At 42.3% G+C, this 6278-nt stretch overlaps 1 long non-coding RNA gene across 1 annotated transcript; it reads right to left on the reverse strand.

Annotated features, from left to right (window-relative positions):
• Window positions 1–229: 229 nt before the first annotated feature.
• Window positions 230–5017, reverse strand: LOC114023479. Its single transcript, XR_003566797.1, has 4 exons — window positions 4895–5017; window positions 972–1037; window positions 491–560; window positions 230–391 (listed from the first exon to the last, which is right to left on the reverse strand). It is a non-coding gene; the product is annotated as an uncharacterized LOC114023479 (long non-coding RNA).
• Window positions 5018–6278: the final 1261 nt, after the last annotated feature.

Raw genomic sequence — 6278 nt, forward strand, 5'->3', positions numbered from 1 at the left:
GAAATAACAGACCTGGACTCATACACACATGCTATTTATGGTTCCTTTGGGTCCATCCACTTATCTTGGCTGTTCTCTTTTCCTCTCAGAGCACAGGGGTACTATTAGAAGCTCCATAGCCAATTGAAGGGAAGTCAAACGAAACCATCTTGGTTGTCAAGGCATTAACCCTGCAGGTTTCTGAATGAGTTGCATACTTCACGTAGGGTGCTATTTTCAGAGCTGAAGAGCTGGTATGACTCAGAGAAATGTTCATTTTCAGAACTACTAGAAGGGTGTGTACCACCAGGAAGGGTGTCCTGATTATTCTTCTTGCTCCTAAGTTGGGCCAGATGCCCTCAGCCTCATGACTTCGAGGTCTAATAAGCTGCCATCTGTGTTCTCTGTTGAACTGAGATTAGATAACAAGGACCAGTTAAAAAATCTTTTGTATGCTTTTTGCCAAGTACAACTCTTAGAAGTACTGTATGGGTTCAATGCAGGATTGTACCTTTTAATTCACTTTATGACCCCACGGTTAGGGGTTCCAAAAAAATCACCGGGCAGACTGATGGTCTGACCTGAAAGTAGATGGAGAAATAATTTAGATTTAGAGCTGGAAGATACGAGTGTACCTTACTACCTGTATTATGTAGGGCAACCCATTTAACCCCTGGCTTCTACTGAGGGGACTGTGCTAACTCACCTCCAAAGTCCCTTCTAAATCAAATTTAATGATCTTAAGATTTAAAGATCTTCAGAGATTTCTCCCCATTCTAAATATCTTCCTTGTCAACTTAGCACCATTAGAAGTTCGTTTCTCAAAAACGTAAAGGGTTTGGGTTTTTGACAATCTTATAAAGTATAAGTACACTTAGCAAGGATAACACCTGTGGTTATGTAGTGGTCCTCCAGCTATGGGCCTTGCTCTTGACTTACATTAGCACATGCACACACAAATGGGAGTCGGTATAGTAAGAAAGCAAACATACCTTCTGTCAGCTGAATAAATATGCCTGGCACATATGTGTATTTCTATTTGCAGATGCCTGTTGATACTGTCGAGATGAATAAAACACAAATGCACTTAAAAGCACTCCTGAATTCTCAGTGGTCTTTTCTCAATCAAGCAATAGTAAGATTGCAATATTTTGTGGAGTTTGATTGAAAGAGAGTCCTCATACTTAAAGAGATTGGGAACCACTGTGCTAACACCACGTTCCAGTTGTGTATGGAGAGAAAGAAAAGGGAGAAGGGGGTGGGGTGGGAAATTGGACTAGAGAGGGGCCCTAAAAGGGAAGTGGAATGCTACCAAACATTTCACAGTTTTGCCTCAGGCAAGCCGTGCATCATGCAAATCTGGTCCAGAACTGAGCACCCAGCACCTCTTTGAAAACAAAACATAACAAATAGAGCTTCTCCAGGTGTGCTTTCCCTAGCTATAGCCATGCTCCAAAAGGAAATGTCTGTCTCCCCATCAACCAGAACAAATTCAGAAGAAATGAATTGGAGCCAAGAAATGGGCATTTTTAGTTCACCATCCACCATCCCAGAATTTTAAAAAACATATTGCCAGCGAAATAGTCCAGCCCTTATAAGGCTTAACCACTACTCAACACCCTCTGTAGATATATAAGGCAGTTAAGTGGTTGCAGGTCTTTCAGTAGAGAGACAGACCATGCAGGCCTTCTAGCATTAGTCACAGAATTCACACAGTGGAAATGTCGACATTATCCTGTTCTTATTTACCCCTCTCCCCTTGCATATTTGTCAAGAGCTGAACCGGATCTCTAGTTCTTCTTAATGATTTCATTTAATCCAGAGAGGTTGCCTGGCTTTGGGGCTGGAGCTTTGGCCTTGGGGACCAGAAGGCTTGAGTTCAGGCCTGTCTCTGGCACATACCTGCTGTGTGACCCTGGGCCAGTTAGTGTCCCAAACAATTCTCTAAACTAGAAGTCACACACACAGGTGAGCTGCCATCAGATATAGGAATTCCCACACTGACAATTCTTATACCATGAAATCATAGGTCTGGACTGATGGGTTGGGATTTGAACTCCTAAAAGGAAAAGGCCATGCCTTTGGGATCTGAACCCCAAAAAGGAAAAGCCCCTAAACTTTCCCACATGGCCCAGTTCCTGGCATTTGCCTGAGGCATCTGCTGATTCCAGAATAATTCTTTCACCTGTCCTTTCATTGTGACTCTGACCTTCAATTCTGTTACCTCTAACCCAACCCAGCCCTGTATTGTCTATTACCTCTGGACCAAGGCCAGACTATTTCCTACCCTTAATCCCACCTAGACCTCTTCTCTGTTACCTCTGGATCACTCCAGTCTATTAGCCACTTCTTGATCCCATCCAAATCTTCCCACAATCTTTTTTCTCCCTATAAAAAAAGGTCAGTCTCATCTACCAACTGTGCAAGTTCTTGAAATCTGGCCTGCTTCCATTGGCGATACAATAAACCTCGTTTCTGACTGAAAGAAAGCTTGAGTGGTCGAATTCTTTCAAGGCAGGGTGCCTTTTGCCCTTGAATTCCAGGGTTCCCAGCACCCCTAGACCACAACTTGGACCACAACTTTTTGTTTTCTCCACATAGTCTCCATTAAAGTTCTATTTTGACACCTCATTGTTTTATGGAGGTGGCCAAGTGCAAGCTTTGGTAAGTCTGGGAAGATGAAAAAACTTTGAGTAGTGACCTGTCAGTAAATTCTATGTTTTTCTGTCCTCTGTAGGTCAACCCTCCTAAGTTGGGAGAGGCTCATCATCAAGACTGGTTACCAGATGGTAAATTTTCTTGGCCATGAAGACTTCTCAGGCAGGGAGCATTGGGATATGTCAGGTTGGAGGGAGTACCCCATGGATAAAGTCACTGTTCTTTTTGAAGTCCTCAAGTATTCTTTCACAAAGCTCCTCTAGACACCAAGTTATTAGTTTAGTATTATGAGTCCAAGGTATACAGATGAGAAAACTGAGGCTCTAACAAGTGGAGTGACTTAGAGAAGGTCACCTAGCAAACCTCCCCCATTAGATTGTGAGCTCCTCAGGAGTTCACAGGGATTGTCCTTTACCTTTCTTTGTGCCTCCACAGCCTCCACACAATTGGCACTTAATAAATGCTCATTCACTGACGTGATGAGAATGGACATGAAAATTTACTACCTTCCTTTCACCCTTTAGGTGCTTAGCCATCTGAGAAGTCAAGAATACCAAGAGCCTGAGTTCAGATCCCACTGCTGATACTCACCACTGACAAATCATTGAAACTCCCTGGGCTTTGGTTTCCTCATCTGTGAAATGATGGGGTTGGACTAGATAACTCTGAGGTTTTTGCTAGCCCTCTATCTATGAGATTCATGAAGTGGATTGTGGGCATTTGCTGTGAAGAGACTTCTTTCATTTCCCCTGGGATCTCCCCTCTCAAAGATTTAGATAAGAAAAATAGGGCAACTGGTTTTCTTTATTGTTTCAGAACTTTAATTCCATTGGTGTAGGGGAACTCCCATTGTGGGAACTCCCTTCGCTGATGAAGATCAACAAATCTTCGATAGCTTAGTCTCAGAGAGTTGCCTGGGGTAATGAGAGGCTAACTGGTTTGCCCAGGGCCACATAGTTAGTACATGTCTGAGGCAAGACTTAGACTAAGACTTCCTGATCCCAAATCTGGGCCATTGTCCACTGCAGCAAGCTTCCTCTCCTGAATTTGTGTCAGTAGTTTAAAAAGACACTCATCTACCAGTCCATTTCTTCACGGGGAATTCTATTCTTATCAGGACTTTATTCTATATCCTTCTCAGCACTGAGAATCAACTGATAGACAGCTACAATACTAAAATGATAGCCCTAGGATGTTGAAAGGAGAAGGAGCTCTCCAGTTTACCAGGTAGATCCTTGCACATAGTAGGTGCTTAATAGTTTTTTGTTGAATTGAATTGAATCAGATCTTCCGGAGGGGATAAGACTAATACTTCTTGGGTGGTAGTCTGATCTGAGTAGGTGGTGGGAGTAACCTCCAGTTGTTAAAATTACAGATCTAGCCATCAAAGTAAGTTTTAATAAAATGAATTAACATCAGTTTCTGTTCTCCATCTATACACATCAGTTTCTTCAAACAGACCTTAAGTTCCCTGAGACCTACAACTGAATATCCTGCTTTTGACCTGCTCATTTCCCAACACACTTGGTACACTGACTCACTGTCGGGTACTACAAATTCTAGTTAACTAATTAACATAAAAAGAGAGCAAAATGGTTCCCTAGGGACTTCCCCTCCTGGGAGAGTAATCGGCAGGGCCAGACTTGGAGGAGTCCTGGGGCCCTGGGCCAAACCTCCTCAATGGCTATTGCTTCTCACCCCCCAACCTTTTTATACCAATGAAATCTAGTTAAAAAGGACATACGGGAAGCTTTGAAAGAGTAAAAGAAGTTACAGGTGGGAAACTTGCAGCCTGAGAGGGGTATGAAAGGGAAGAGCTGGGCTGTGGAAGAGTAGGGCAGGAGTGCTGGAGGCAGCTACTGGCTTCCAGAGAAGTGATTATTAAATTTTCAGAGTGAGCACCTCAGATATCCTCAAAGTTACAAACCAGGGCTTGATTTATTATTTTGTTGATTATCTAGACTTGGGAAAGATGGAGAAAATGTGAATAATGCAGATAATGTTAATAATGCCAGTTAAGCTTAAAAGTACATCATGTATATATCCCCTACCCTCCCACCCCGTGAGCAGTTATCATTTACCAGCAAAACGGTGGGAAAGAACTACCCTCCTCTGTTTCCCTTGAGTATATACCTGAATTGCTGCCCATTTGTAGCCAAGTGGACAAAGAGTGGAATGGGACAATTGGCATCATTGCCTTTGCCCTAGAGAACCCTAGGTGATGATATGTTTATCTCTGTACTAAATAATCTCTTACCTTCAGGGTCATGAGGCATCCATGGCAGTGCACTTTTCTGAGATAGTCACTATCATATTTATGTAGTTAGAGATTTTGATGTCACGTCCTTCTTCACTCCTGTGTCAGAAGAGGGTGCTCCGTTTTCCCTGTGGCTATAATTAAAGAATAAGAAGAGCTCGCAACTGGAAGGGACTTTTAGAAGATCATCTTGTCCAACCTTTTACTTTATGGTTGAGGAAATTGGGGTCCAGAGAAGTTAAGTGACTTTAAAGTCAGAATTCAAGCTAAGTCTTCTGACTCCAAACCCAGAAACATTCTTTCTGAGAGAGCAGAGGGAGAGACCAATAGTCAGAGACAGAGACTTTCAAATGTCATTTTGGTTTTCTTTTCTTTCTATGTGGTCTCAGTTCAATCAGGACCAATGGGCAGTTTTGTTCTTTAAAGCATTTACTCTGTTCTCAGTACTCTATCAGACACTAGGGTTGAGGTAAAGGTGGGATGAAGGAAAGCAAAAGTTTAGAATCATAAAATTTAAATCTGGAAGGAATTTCAGAGATAGATCAAGAAGTTCCACTTCCTCATTGGGGAGATGAAGGAAATGAGGTGCAGAGAGGCAAAATGATTTGTCTGAAGTCACCAAACTAAAGCAAGCAGCACAGCTTATTGAAAAGAGCACAAAAGTTGAAGTTCAGTGAGTTTGACCTACATTCCATCACTCTATAGGAGCTTAGTAGATATTGTTGATAATGATCATGTAGCTGTTAGAAGTTCTGCGGATCTTTATCACAACTTCCACTCTCACAGTCAAGTCTCAGTTCTTGAAGCAAGGTTATTCCTCTTCCTCAGGGTACTAAGGGCTGCTCCAAAGGAGGTGGAACTGATTCTCTAATGCCATCAGCTTGAGCCCCCACTGGTGTACTACATCCCAAGAATATCAGTTGAGAATCATTTTAGTGAGCCAGCCTTAAGGAATTTTTAGAAAGAGATATTTGCTAAAGTGGTATATGAGAACAACTGGTATAAAACATCTTCCCCTTCCCCACCCCCACCTCCCAGAAGTCTATAACATACTGTACCACAAATACATGTAGAATCCTGTGGAAAGTAGACTTAAGCTCAGAGAGAACATATATCAAAGGGTTTACTCACAGCTCTTGGTTGCTAGAAGTCCTTCCCTTCTATTTGTGGGGTACTCAGGATGTTCCCTTTAGGCATGGCATAGTTTCTTTCATGGGCTTCTTCTATCACCATGAATCTATGTCTAATTTGTCCTTGACTCCTAAAATAGACACTGACATCAGATGATCTGAGTCCACTCCCCACTGGTTAGAGGTAGAACCAAAATAGTAGTATATTGGTCCGACCTGTAAAAACCTTTTTTCTTTGCCACGTGTTACGTATG

The sequence above is a fragment of the Vombatus ursinus genome, unplaced genomic scaffold (assembly GCF_900497805.2).
Source record: "Vombatus ursinus unplaced genomic scaffold, bare-nosed wombat genome assembly UNPS02014818.1, whole genome shotgun sequence".
Taxonomy (NCBI): domain Eukaryota; kingdom Metazoa; phylum Chordata; class Mammalia; order Diprotodontia; family Vombatidae; genus Vombatus; species Vombatus ursinus.